The sequence below is a fragment of the Phyllostomus hastatus genome, unplaced genomic scaffold (assembly GCF_019186645.2).
Source record: "Phyllostomus hastatus isolate PE091 unplaced genomic scaffold, TTU_PhHast_1.1 phas_scaffold_55, whole genome shotgun sequence".
NCBI classification, from domain to species: domain Eukaryota; kingdom Metazoa; phylum Chordata; class Mammalia; order Chiroptera; family Phyllostomidae; genus Phyllostomus; species Phyllostomus hastatus.
In genome coordinates, this window is record NW_025334035.1 from 11,601,495 (window position 1) to 11,615,753 (window position 14,259).

At 40.5% G+C, this 14,259-nt stretch overlaps 1 protein-coding gene and 1 pseudogene across 5 annotated transcripts in view; one reads left to right on the plus strand and one right to left on the minus strand.

Annotated features, from left to right (window-relative positions):
* The window catches only part of SPECC1 (sperm antigen with calponin homology and coiled-coil domains 1), a 336,370-nt gene that overhangs the window by 133,741 nt on the left and 188,370 nt on the right, over positions 1 to 14,259 (plus strand). The gene's annotated exons all lie outside the window — the stretch shown is intronic.
* LOC123809527 lies at positions 6,835 to 6,925 on the minus strand (annotated as a pseudogene).

The window sequence follows — 14,259 nt, forward strand, 5'->3', positions numbered from 1 at the left end:
CTTTCCTAGGGATTGATCTGTCCTTAGGAAGGATTGTCAAACCTAGTACTAGCAGAAAATTCTGTTTTTCAGTAATAGTAATTATATGGGTCCTCACATTTGCATATAGTGCTAATTCACCATGTAACCCATGGGATGTGGAAACTGCTCAAATAAGGTGCATGAATCTTCTAGAAATCTTTTCCAGACTGTTTCTATGTTCTGGTGTCCAGACTTTACACCATCTCCTAGGGCTCTGCTAAAGTTTTGTTCTGCAAGAGCAGAAACACCGCAGCGGCAAAGGAGTCAAGGAGCAACTGCAGCCCTATCTGAAACCCTGTCCGCTGTCTGTCACCTCACCTCATTCTTACGCAGCCTTAAGTGGAACATGGTATTTATTCACACCAGGAAATTTGGCTTCATAAAGTTCAAATGAGTTTGGCTTTCTGTCTCTCATGCCCACCTCATGTTTCCACATCCAACATCCACTCCTCTGGTTGTTTTTTATCATTATTAACATATCTGCATTACAGCCAGATAGGTTCTTTCTCCTCCTTCTCTCTCTAAGGTATCCTTTGTGTATATCTCCTCTTACCTGATAGGTATAGATTTTTAAGGAATAGGGTGGTCCCTTGGGCATAGGTACTTGCCCTTCCTGTTTACTTCACTAACTGCTCATCTTAGGTCCAGAGAAAGGTTGAGCCCCTACAAAACCATGAAGGAGTCCAGCCACTAGGTGGCAGCCTTGTCCAAAACACGGCTGATCTTTTCCTGTGGCATCCAGGTTTTGAAGGGTTTCATTTCCAGACTAGAAACAATCCTCCTTTTAGTCATTTGTTAATTCAACAGTTATTTTTGAGGGGCTGCTATGTGCCCAGCCCTCAGAGAGATCATCAGTGAACAAGACAAAGATACCTGCTGCATTCATGGAATGTCATGAACATCACATGGATGAGATGAGGAAGTCAGCCAGGTAGACCAGTGGGTGACCCATCCAAGAACAGGACACCAGAGTGGCTGCTGCCACATAACTGAGAGGAGGAGAGCCATGGGAGAGCAGAGAATGAGAGAGCAGGAGAAAAATTACTTGACTTAATTTTGAAAGGAGAACTTTGGCTGCTTGTCATGAGTGGATGAGCTGAGTGGAGAGACCAGATCAGCAGCTCTTGCTGGACACAACCCCTGGACAGGGTTGTAGCCACGAAGCTGGGGTGTATTTCAAAGGGTAGAGCCAACAATTCTAAACCCTCTTTCTTTTTTCCTCTTTTTTAAAAAATTATTGTTCAAGTATAGTTATCTCCATTTTCCACCCACCACTACCCCCCACCCCAGCTATCCCCAGTAAACCCTCTTGATGGATTTTTATATTTGTGGTAAAACACATAACATAAAAATCATCACATTATTCATTTCTAAGTGTAAAGCTCAGCAGTGTTAAGCATATTTACACTGTTGTGCGTCCACCACCATCCATCTCCAGAATTCTTTCCATTTTGCAAAACTGAAACTCTATAATTATTAAACAGTAATTCTTTATCCCTCCCTCTCCCCAACCCCTGGTAACCATCATTTCACTTTCTGTCTCTATGAATTGACCTATTCTAGGTTTTTCATATAAGTGGAAAATTATACAATATTTATCCTTTAGGGCCTGGATTATTTCACTTAGTATACTATCTTCAAGGTTCATCCATGTTGTAGCATGTGTCAGAATTTCCTTCCTTTTAAAGGCTGAATAGTGTTCCATTGTATGGATAAACCACATTTTGCTTATCCATTCATCCATCGATGGACATCTGTGTTATTAGTGCCTCCTGGCTACTGCGAATAACCTTGCTGTGAATGTCAGTGTGCACACAGCTGTCTGAGTCCCTGCTCTCCATCTGCTTGGTATATATGCCTTGCAGTGGGATTGCCAGATCCTGCCAGACAGGTCAGAGATAGACGCAGGGTCAGCTTTCTGCTCACATTAGCAGTGGGGCTGAGAAGCGATCTGACCGGTACTCAGAGGAGGAGAGTTGAACACCTGTCTCTTTCAGAGACAGTACTTTGCCAGAGGAGTTTTCTGTAGCCACACAGATGAATCTTACAAAAACCAGTGATACACAAACATGCTCATTTTGATGATTCTATATATAATACATGTGGAGTTTAAAAGAATGTCACTATTACCCCAGTGTTTTCTAAAAGTTAAATAAATTGAATGTTCAATGCCCACTGCACATTGCCCAGCTCTGAGTTAATGCCCCTTCAGTTTTAAATTATAGCCTTGCTAGATAGAGTAGTCTTGGTAGTAAATACTTGCTTTTCATCACTTTGAATATTTTGTGCCAATCTCTTCTAGCCTGAAGTGTGTCTGTTGAAAAATCAGCTGACAGTCTTAAGGGAGCTAGCTCCCTTGTTGGTAACTAAATGCCTTTCTCTTGCTACTTTTAATATTCTCTCTTTGTCTTTACCCTTTGGCATTTTAATTATGATGTATGTTGGTGTGGGCCTCTCTGCACTTCTGGACTTATATTTCCTTCACCAGGTTAGGGAATTTTTTAGTCATTATTTCTCCAAATAGATTCTCATCCCTTGCTCTCTCTCTTCTTCTTCTTTTACCCCTATGATGTGAATGTTGTAATTCTTGTTGTTGTCCCAGAGGTTCTTTAAACTATCCACATGTTTATTTATTCTTTTTTCTTTTTACTGTTTTGATTGGGTGTTTTCTGCTACCTTGCTTTCAACTCTCTGATTTAATCCTCTGCTTCATCTAATATGCTGTTGATTCCATTGAGTGTATTCTTCATTTGAATTATTGTAGTGTTCATTTTTGCCTGGTTCTTTTTACAGTTTCTATGTCCTTTTTTATGTTTGCTGTCTCTTGTTGAAGTTCTCACTAAGTTCCTTGAGCATCCTCATAACCATGTTTTGAACTCTTGTTAGATTGCTTGCCTCCATTTTGTTTAGTTCTTTTTCTGGAGAGTTCTCCTGTTCTTACTCCAGGACATGTATTTTTGTCTCCTCATTTTGGCTGAGTCTCTATGTTTATTTCCATGTATTAGTAGATCTGCTGTGTCTCCCAGTCTTGCAGGTAGGGCACAGTCTCCTTAGTCACCTGAGCCCAGTGCTCCAGGGGCGTGCCCTGTGTGGGTTGTGTGTGCTCTCCTGTTGTAGTTGCGTCATGGTGGCTTTAGGCACATCAGTGGGTAGGACTGATGATAAGGATGGACAGAATACCTGCTGATTTTCACCACCAGATGTTCTGGAGGCTCCTCTTCCTGGCCCTAGTACTCCCGGGCTGGGAACCTGGTGTGGGGCTGCAATGCCTCGATCCTCAGTGGATCCTTTACAGCTGAGATATCCCTCCAGTTCTCAACCAACACACCTGGGTGTGGGGCTCTTGGGTCCATGTCTTCACCCTCCTATCGGTCTCCATGTGGCTTCTTCTTTATATCCTTTAGTTACAGGACTTCTGTTCAGCTGGTCTTCAGATGGTCCTCCACATTTATTGTGCTGTCATTTAGTTGTAATTTTGATGTGGTCGTGGGAGAAGGTGAGCACAGCATTTACCTATTCCACCATCTTGAGTGGAAACCCTATATGGATAATTTACTGATGAGTACATTTTGTGATAAAAAATAACACTTCAGATTCAGTATTTTCATTTTCTATTTTTTTCTACATTAACTCATTGTTTTTATTGTGGGATGAGTACTTAACATGAGACCTACACTTTTAACAAACTTTTAAACATATATGAGATTATTCTCATAAAAAAATTTCAAGCATACAACACAGTACTGTCAACTATGGGCACACTGTTGTATACCAGGTCTCTGGAACTTTTTCATCTCACATGACAGAAACTTTATACTCACTGGACAGCAACTCCTCTTATCCCCCTTTCCCTAGACCCTGGTCACCACCATTCTACTCTGCTTCTGTGCAGGGAAGATTGTGACTATTTTTGGGACTTCATATATGGGCAGTCACATGGTATTTGCCCTTCTGTGACTGGCTTACTCACTGGGCATAATGTCCTCAAGGTTCACCCATGATGTATATCACATGTAGAAATTCCTTTTCTTTTAAGGCTAAATAATATTCTATTGCATGTAAATACCACATTTTCTCTTTTACTTTAAGGAATTGGAATTTTTTATTTGGTAAAATTAAGAATTCATCATATAGCCCCCTGACTGGTGTGGCTCAGTGGATTGAGTGCTGGCCTGTGGACCAGGGGTCACCAGTTTGATTCCTAGTCAGGGCACATGCCTGGGTTGCAGGCCAGGTCCCCAGCTGGGGACCTATGAGAGGCAGCCAATCAATGCTTCTCTCCCTTTCTTTCTCCCTCCCTTCCCCTCTGTCTAAAAATAAATAAAATCTTAAAAGAAAAAAGAATACATCATATAACTTATGGGCCATAACAGAGAGGCATGTGAAAGTGATAAGTGATAAAAAGCAGAACATAAAACACAGTACACTGATGAGGATCACATTCAGAGGTGATGCAATGTGGCCAAAATCAAGTTCTACCAATTCCTTCTGTGTCAAACATTGAAGGGCACAATAAAAAATAAGACAATTTTCCTAAAAATGAAAAGGATCCTTTTCATTTTTAGACACAGGTTACTTAGAAGGGGAAAAGCCCCTAAAATACCTTGGAACCAGGTTTTTGAAGTCCCAAGTAATTTAATGAAACTTATATTCAAATAACACTTTATCATATATGATACTTTCACATGAAAATAATTCTTGATACCTTTAAATTTCCTAATTCCTATGAATACTTCAGTTATGATGATATTACAAATGGCAAGAATGATTCTTTGAGATCTCAAAGTAAGAAAACTAGAGAAAAGTATATATTAAAGGGCTTCACAAATATGAAGCATGATTGGCTGAATCTTTTTTCCCCAAAGATTTTATTTATTTATTTTTAGACAGAGGGGAAGGAAGGGAGAAAGAAAGGGAGAGAAACATCAATGTGTGGTTGCCTCTCAAGTGCCTCCTACTGGGGACCTGGCCTGCAACCCAGGCATGTGATCTAATTGGGAATCGAACAAGAGACCCTTTGGTTCACAGGCCAGCACTCAATCCACTGAGCCACACCAGCCAAGGCGATTGTTTGAATCTTGATAAAAAGTAGTTTTTCCTAGGTCCAAGGCTCAAGTTTGTTTTAAACCCTGAACTGTCCAACATCAACAAGACACCATTTGTGAATGTTCTTTTCTATAAGCCAATGAGTTCCCATCCTGTGAGGGGCCAGTGTTGGACAGAAGAGTTTTGTGATATTTGCACTGAATCCAAACTCAGTACATTGTCAGCTGTTTTCCTCCGTTCGCTTGCAGTAGGCAATATACCATGTTCTGAACCTTTCCTAGTCCAGCATTTGTGAAAAGTGTGTCCAGTTCATGTTATGTGAAGAAGTGAACCCTGGGGCTGTCACCTTTCACATAGGCATTTTCGGAGGAACACTGACCCTTTGAAAACCAAAGCTAAGCCATGTCCTGGCAGCCATCATCTCAAAGCATGACTCTCCAGGGTGCAGAAGCCTGCTCAGCCTATTGATGGCCTTCTGCATCTTGTGTGGAATAACTGCTGAAAAAACCAAATAGCATGAGGAGGAGATCAAGACTATCCCTGGGGATTGGGTAGCTCTTATCTTCATCACACAAAATGTGAACAAAGCCAAAACACCGAAAAGAATCAAATGCTGAATTTGTCTGGACCAGTTGTACTGTTGCTAGTTTGTGAAATTGGAAAGCCTGTTTCCCACACCACAGCCAACCTTGAGTATCTGGTAGGTGGCTGAGGACCATGAGCACAGATTTCCAGGTAACTGAGTTTCTGAGTTACAGCCTCTCCCACAGGAAGAGGCTGCTGGAAGAACTCTTGTGCTGTTCTTCTGCTATTAAACCAGAGCCACCCTCAGTGCTCCTGTGTTTAGGCACTTCCCTCCTCTGGTCCTCTGAGAGCAAATCTGCCCAGGGGTTCTGGTTTTGGCTGGGTGCCAACCCTGGGAAAGCAGTGAAAAGCCAGTGTCTATCCTTGAAATACACATTTTCCTGGATTTTATAGGAGTCATTCTAATAGTTGTGGGCATTGATCTCAGCATCAGCTCTGGGCAAGACACTTAGTGTCCTGGGACCCACGTTTCTTTTGCTTGCTTCTCCAGACACCCCCGCTGGTCACTGTTCTCTGGACTTTCCTCTCTGCCACAGCAGCCTGCTCTCCCGCCCGCCCCTCATTGTCCCAGGCATCATGGCAGAGACATGCTGGCTTGCTCAGGAATTGGATCCCAAACTGGTGCCTCTTCCCACTGGCCTCAGGGGGCACCCTTCAGTATCACACTTTTTTTTTTGTCATTGGTGATGAGCCAGGAATGAGTTTTAATTTTTGGTGGTGTCTGAGGTAACCCTGGCATGAGGAGCTTTTGAACTTGGTACTCATGTTAGTCAAGTCCTGGATTCTTGATGATACATCCAATGGTTTCATGTCCCTGTCCCTCTCAGTAGTGAGTGGTCAGCCAGTCAGGCATTTGGAGTGGTGCCAGGCTTTTCTCTGACTTGGTGTAGAGGCACAAGTTGCACATCTGTTTTGGGCTTCAAGGATCCTGGTTCCTTCCGGGGAGGCTGTGGTCAGAGAGCTGGGAGTGCTCCCTGCACCTCCCGGAGAATACTGACGTTTTTGCAGTCTGGCCATCCAGAAACCTGGCTGTCTCTCCAGGGCTCTGTGTCTTCTTTTTGTCTTTCCCTAAAGTTTGCTTTCTTTCCCCTCCTCCTGCTTCTTTTTATTTGTTGAATATATGCCTAGATTGTATACTTTTATTTGGTGTTGTGCATGGGATTCCTTAGTCATTGTATTTTTTAAATTATGGAATGTTTCATAAATTTGCATTTCATCTCTGCTAATCTCTGTGTCATTCCAATTTTAGTATATATGCTGCTAAAGTGAGCACTCATTTTTAATTAGATATTTTTAAAATATTTAATTTGTAACTGACTCATTCTCTTACTGGTACTAATGGTTTTCAGCTGATTCTCACATGTTTACCAAGTGTACAGTTATAGCAGCTGCAGATAGCGATGCTTTTTGTCTCCTGAATTCCGGGAATTGTACCTTTTATTTGTGATGCACTCGGCACTGTATTGTGATGGTCACCTGAGCTGTGTTAAATGCTAGTGATGCCCTTGTTCTAATTTTACTGTGAGTGCTTTTGGTGTTTCACCATTAAATAGGATGCAGAGTTGGCTGAGATATTGTTTGATGTCAAACTCTTCCTGTTTTCTCAGAGCTGTTATTAGCATTGGGTGATGGATTTATTAAATGCCCCGTACGAATTCTTTTATTACTTTGATTATTGCTTTTCTCTTTATTTTGGAGTCTCCTTCAGGAAATTCAAATACGTGTATGTTTGGTCTCCTGGGTATGCCTTCCACCACATCTCATATTTTTTTATTACTTTCATTCATCCTCTGAATTTTTTAAAGTTACTCATCTAATATGCTTTGCTTTGCCTTGTTTTATTTCCACTTTAGTCTAATTTCTCTGATCTCAAATTGGTTCTTCTTTCTGCCTTCTTGCTCTGACTTCATAGCTATAAAATCTCCCTGAATTTCATTGAGGATACAGATTAGAGATGGTTGAAATTTCCTATTCCTTCTGATAACCTTGCTTCATGCGTGAACACTTGCCAGGTTCCTCAGATGGTTCCGCTTTTATGAACAGCGCTCACATTCCATGTAGACCTAGTGACGTTTCTAGGACTGTCCACAGAGGGAAGTCTATGTCCAGAACTGGACACTGAAAGGGATTTCATGGTATAGGATTCCATTGAGGAATATCAGGGTATATCTATTATGTCCAATTAAAGGAAAAAGGAAAAACTTTTGCATTGGCCAGCATGAGAGCAGAGAGCACAAAAGCCTTGAGGTAAGTTTTGCCATCTTCTCTTTACTTTGTTGTTATTTTGGTGGATACCTGAAGGTGGTGTTATTCTGCCTTTCTGCTTGCATGACTACCTTTGCTATTAGCCCGGCTGTGGCTTTTGCTGATTTCAGCTGGTAGCTCTTGATGTTAGCTGACCTCAATAACTTCCTCATGCTTAGCTTTCTGAGTGAAATGCAGTCAAGAAGAAAGAAAAAAAAATCAATGTAATGCCCTACCTGTACACATAGAGGCAAAATAAAAGGAAAACAAGTTCTAATAAAACAACATGTTTTATTGCATGAATACTGGAGGCTGACTGCCCTAGACAGATGCTTGTAGAAAAGATAAATGCTACAAAAAAGACCCAGTGCTGGAGTTCAAATACTAGAGTAGCTGGGGGGGGGGGGTGGCAATGTCAACACCTGTGACTTCTTGTATTGCTGAAAACTCAGGGTAAATTTCTGAGCAATATAAAGGGCTGTCTTCCTTGATTAGATCACATGTTAGTTGCATTCCCTGTAAATTCCGTGTATAATTGTGTAAAGAGTGGTTTTGTGTTTCTGGGGTTTTTTGCAATTTTACCATCATTTTATTTGTCTAGATAGGTTTCTACCATTTATTTATTTATTTATTTATTTATTTATTTATTTATTTATTTATTTTTCTTTATGTATTTATTTTTAAATATATTTTATTGATTATGCTATTACAGTTGTCCCATTTCCCTCCCTTCACTCCCCTCCACCCTGCACACCCCTCCTACCCATATTCCCCCCCTTTAGTTCATGTCCATGTGTCATAAGTTCTTTAGCTTCTACATTTCCCATACTATTCTTACCCTCCCCCTGTCTATTTTCTACCTACCATCTATGCTACTTATTCTCTGTGCCTTTTCCCCCTCTCCTCCTCCCACTCCCCTGTTGCTAACCCTCCATGTGATCTCCATTTCTGTGGTTCTGTTCCTGTTCTAGTTGTTTGCTTAGCTTATTTTTGTTTTTGTTTTAGGTGTGGTTGATAATTGTGAATTTGCTGTAATTTTACTATATGTGTTTTTTATCTTCTTTTTCTTAGATAAGTCCCTTTAACATTTCATAAAATAAGGGCTTGGTGATGATGAACTCCTTTAACTTGACCTTATCTGAGAAACATTTTATCTGCCCTTCCATTCTAAATGAAAGCTTTGCTGGATAGAGCAATCTGGATTGTAGGTCCTTGCCTTTCATGACTTGGAATACTTCTTTCCAGTCCCTTCTTGCCTGCAATGTCTCTTTTGAGAGATCAGCTGACAGTCTGATGGGAAGTCCTTTGTAGGTGACTGTCCCCTTATCTCTTGCTGCTTCTAGGATTCTCTCCTTCATTTTAATCTTGACTAATGTAACTATGATGTGCCTTGGTGTGATCCTCCTTGGTTCCAACCTCTTTGGGACTCTCTGAGCTTCCTGGACTTCCAGGAAGTCTATTTCCTTTGCCAGAATGGGGAAGTTTTCCTTTATTATTTGTTCAAATAACTTTTCCACTTGTTGCTCTTCCTCTTCCCCTTCTGGTACCCCTATAATTCGAATGTTGGAATGTTTAAAGATGTTCTGGAGGTTCCTAAGCCTCTCCTCATTTTTCTGAATTCTTATTTCTCCATTCTTTTCTGTTTGGTTGTTTCTTTCTGCCTTCTGGTCCACACTCTTGATTTGAGTCCCAGTTTCCCTCCCATCACTATTGGTTCCCTGTGCATTTTCCTTCATTTCACTGAGTGTAGTCTTCATTTTTTCATCTAATTTGCAACCAAAATCAACCAATTGTGTGAGCATCCTGATCACCAGTGCTTTGAACTGTGCATCTGATGGGTTGGCTATCTCTTGGTTGCTTAAAAGTATTGATTTGGGGCTTTGATTTGTTCTTCCGTTTGAGCGATTTTGGGGGTCGGGGAGGTCTGGTCGCACCTGTTATGTATGAGAGGCGGAGCCTCAGGTGTTCACCTAGGTGGGGCAACCCACTTGCTGAGTTGTGACGCTGTATGTGGGGGCAGGGTCCGAGAGGGAACAATGGCACTTGCTCCTCTCTCCATCAGATTTCAGTCCCTTCTGCTGCTTCCCCCAAGCAAACTGGGCCTTTCTGGTGCTAATTCCAATGTTGGTGGGCTTGTGTATGTTCTAGGACCCCATGGGTCTCTCCAACGCACTCTCCTGTGAGGCTGTGAGTCTCTCCCTGAACCTCAACCCCCACAGGTGTTTTCAATCAGTGTCCCGAGGTTCTATTTCCCAGGGCCCTAGGACCCTGGGTTGCTCGGTCTATCTCACTGCCTAATTTTGCCTGGTTTATTTGTGAGTGAATGTGGCCCAGACAACCAGGCACCTTGCTCACAGTGCCTTGCTTCACAGTCGCTGCCTCGCTGGGGCTGCCAGCCGCCCCTGCGTCCAGGGTCCGCCTGCTGCGGTCTTGCGCTCAGGATGCCTTACATGCCCGAAATGTGTGAGCATCTGGTGCCACTGGTTTTTGTGCCACAACCCCTCTCCAACCCCTCTCCGCCCAGCTGCCGGACTCCTCCCCTCTTACCTGTCTGGATGAATATGTATATTTTAACTCCTTGGTTGTCCAACTTCCATACAGTTCAATTTTTTGTCAGATCTGGTTGTTATCTTGTTTCTAAATTGTTGCTGACCTTCTTTTGGTTGTGCAAGGAGGCACAGTGTGTTTACCTATGCCTTCATCTTGGCCGGAATTCCAGTTTTGTGTTTCTATATAAAATAGGATTAGATTCTGGACTCAGATCATTATGAAGAGTTTTTTGTTGTTATCTTAAGGAATGCTGGTGTCCTAAGAGAGGAGAGTGGGCTGTAGGAAGCAGGCACATGCCTGACATTTACAACACCTAGGGCAAGAATACAAATGAGTATGATGCACTATTCATTTGCAATGTTCTGATCAGTAATTAAATATACAACTAACAAATATGAAGTTTCAGGGATTTTGGATGACCTATTAGGTTATAGGTTTGATAAAAATAGTATTCTTGCTCATTTTCATTGTTTTTATCAGTAATGGATCAATTTTGTGTGGCAAATTTCATTTTTATTTTTTATTTTCAGCTTTTCTCCCCTGAGTTCCATTGTTAGCATTTTTTAATTTCTATCATTTCATGATTCATAATTATTCTCAAAGAGTAAAAAAATATGTGATGGTATTCAGAGTGAATAGTTTTTATTTAAATTTTCATCAAAATGTAAAGTCAATACATTATGCAGGTTGAAAATATATTTCATGTGGTTTTTAATTAAACTTTAAATTTTGCAATAATTGAAGATTCACATGCAGTTGTAAGAAATTCCAGAGAAAGATTTCCCTGTACCCTTTACCCAGGTTCTCAATGGTAACATCTTGCAAAAAGATAGTAAAATACCACAGCCAGGATACTGACATTAATGCCATCTGGTCATAGAACGTTTCCATCACTTCAGGGCCCCTCCTGTGGCTCTTTTACAGCCACATGCACTTCCCTCTGACCTCACTTACTCCTTAACCCCTGGCAACAACTCTGTTTTCCATTTCCACGATTTGTTGTTCAAAGAGTGTTATAAAAATAGAATCATACGGTATGTAAACTGTTGGGACTGGCTCTTCTTCACTCAGCATAATTCTCTGGACATTAATCCAGGTTGCTGTGTGTATTAGGAGTTTGTTCCTTTTTTATTTTTTTCATACTATTTCATGGTGTGGATATACCACAATTTAAGTATTCTCTATGAATCTGAGTTGTTTCCAGTTTTTTGCTATTATGGCTAAAGCTGTCATAAACACTCATGTACAGGTGTTCGTGTGGTCATTTTGTGGAAGCATTTCTCTGGGAAAGAATACCTGGGAGTGCAAGTGCTAAGTCGTGGAGTGGTTGCATGTTTAGTTTTTTTAAAAACTGCCAAAGGGTGTCCCCAGGGTGGCTATGCCATTTCACATTCCATGTTCCATCTTCCATTACATATGAGTGATCTAGTTTCTCCACATCCTTGCCAGCATGGGATGTGTTAATCACTTTTTAATTTTAGCCATTAGGATAGATGTGTAGTGATATTTCATTAGAGTTTTATTTTGTATTTCCTGATGGCTAATGATGTTGAACATCTTTTCATGGGCTTTTTTTTTTTTTTTTGTCATCTGTGTATCGACAGTGAAATGTTTGTTTCATTTACTCAGCATTTTATTTGGATTATTTGATTTTTACTTTTACTGTTGAGTTCAGTGAATTATTTGTATGTTCTAGATACTAGTTATTGAATATGTGATTGGCAAATATTTTCTCCCAGTCTGTACTTTGTCTTTTTATCCTTATCAGAGGTTCTTTCACAGAGCAAAACTCTTTAATTTTGATGAAGTTCAACTTCCAGTTTTTTTCATTTATGGATCATGCTTTTGATGTTAAGTTTAAGAACTCTTTACCTAGCCCTAAACCTTGAAGATTTTCTTCTGTGTTTTTTTCTAAAAGTGTTATAGTTTTACATCTCAAATTTAAGCATGGGATCCATTTTAGTTAATTTTTGATTAATTTGTAAAACTTAGGTCAAGGTTCATTTTTGATTATTTTATTGAATTTATTGGGGTGACACTGGTTAACAAAATTTTATAGGTTTCAAGTGCACAATTCTACAACACATGGTCTGTACACTGTATTGTGTGTTCACCACCTCAAGTCAAGTTTCCATCCATTATCATTTATTCTACCTATACCCTTCTCCAACTGCCGCCTTACCCCTCCCCACCCTGCAATCACCACACTGTTGTCTGTGTCCATGAGTTTTTTCTCTTTTTTCTCAATCCCACACCCCCACCCAACCCTCCCCGCCAACAGCTGGCAGCTTGTGCCCTATTTATGAGTCTGTCTCTATTTTGCTTATTAGTTCATTTTGTTTATTAGATTCCACATATGAGTAAATCATATGGTATTTGTCTTTCTCTGGCATACTTCACTTAGCATAATGCTCTCCAGGTCAATCTATGCTGTCATAAAGGGTAAGATTTCCTTCTTTGTTACGGCCAAATAGTATTCTATTGTATAGATGTACCACAGCTTTTTTTAAAACATGATATTCAGAACTAGATTTTTAAAAAATATTTTATTTATATATTTTCAGAGAGAGGAGAAGGGAAGGAGAAACAGAGGGAGAGAAGCATCTGATGAGTGAGAGATACACCTATTGATTGTCTCTCCCATGCCCCCAACAGGGGACCTGATCTGCGACCCAGGCATATGCCCTAACTGGGAATCAAACCAGTGACCTTTTGGTTCACAGGCTGGCACTCAGTCTACTGAGCCACACCAGCCAGTGCTTACTACAGCTTTTTTTATCCACTCATCTACTGATGGGCACTTGGACTGCATTCAAATCTTGGCTATTGTAAATAATGCTACAATGAACATATGGGTGCATATAGTCTTTTGAATGTGTTTTGGGTTTCTTTGGATAAATACCTAGAAGTGGAATCGCTGGGTCATAAGGCAGTTTCATTTTTAATTACTTGAAGAAACTCCAGGCACTGTTTCCCAAAGTGCCTCTACCAATCTGCATTCCCACCAACAGTGCACGAGGGTTCCCTTTTCTCCACATCCTCACCAACACTTGTTTGTTGATTTATTGATGACAGCCATTCTTACAGGTGTGAGGTGATATCTCACTGTGGTTCTAATTTGTATTTCTCTGATGACTAATGATGGTAAGTATCTTTTCATATGTCTATTGGCCATCCCTATGTCCTCTTTGGAGAAGTATCTATTTAAGTCCTTTGCCCATTTTTTAATTGAATTGTTTGTTTTATTGGTGTTGAGTTGTATAAATTCTTTATAGATTTTTGGATATTAACCCCTTATCAGATGTATCAGCGAATATGTTCTTCATTTCAGCAGGTTGTCTTTTCTATTTGTTGAAGGTTTCCTGTGCTGTGCAAGAACTTTTTAGTCTGATATAGCCCCATTTGTTTATTTCTTCTTCTGTTTCCCTTGTTCAAAGAGATATATCAGAAAAAATACTGCTACAAAAAATGTCTGTGATTTTACTGCCTATGTTTTCTTCTGTTTTATTTTTTCAACTATATCCCTTTGTTGTTTTTCTCTTTCTCCTCCCCCTCCTGCTCCTCCTCCTCCTTCTCATTCTTTTTCTTCCTCTTGTTCAAGAAGATGCTTTAATATTTCTCAGAGTACTGGTTTCGTGGTAACAAACTCTTTTAGCTTTTTCTTGTCATGGAAGCTCTTTTTTCCTTCAATTTTAAATGATAGCCTTGCTGGGTAAGGTAGCCTTGGTTGTAGGTCCTTGCTGTTCATCACTTTCAATATTTCATGCCAATCCCTTCTGGCCTGAAATGTTTCTGTTGAGAGATCAGCTGACC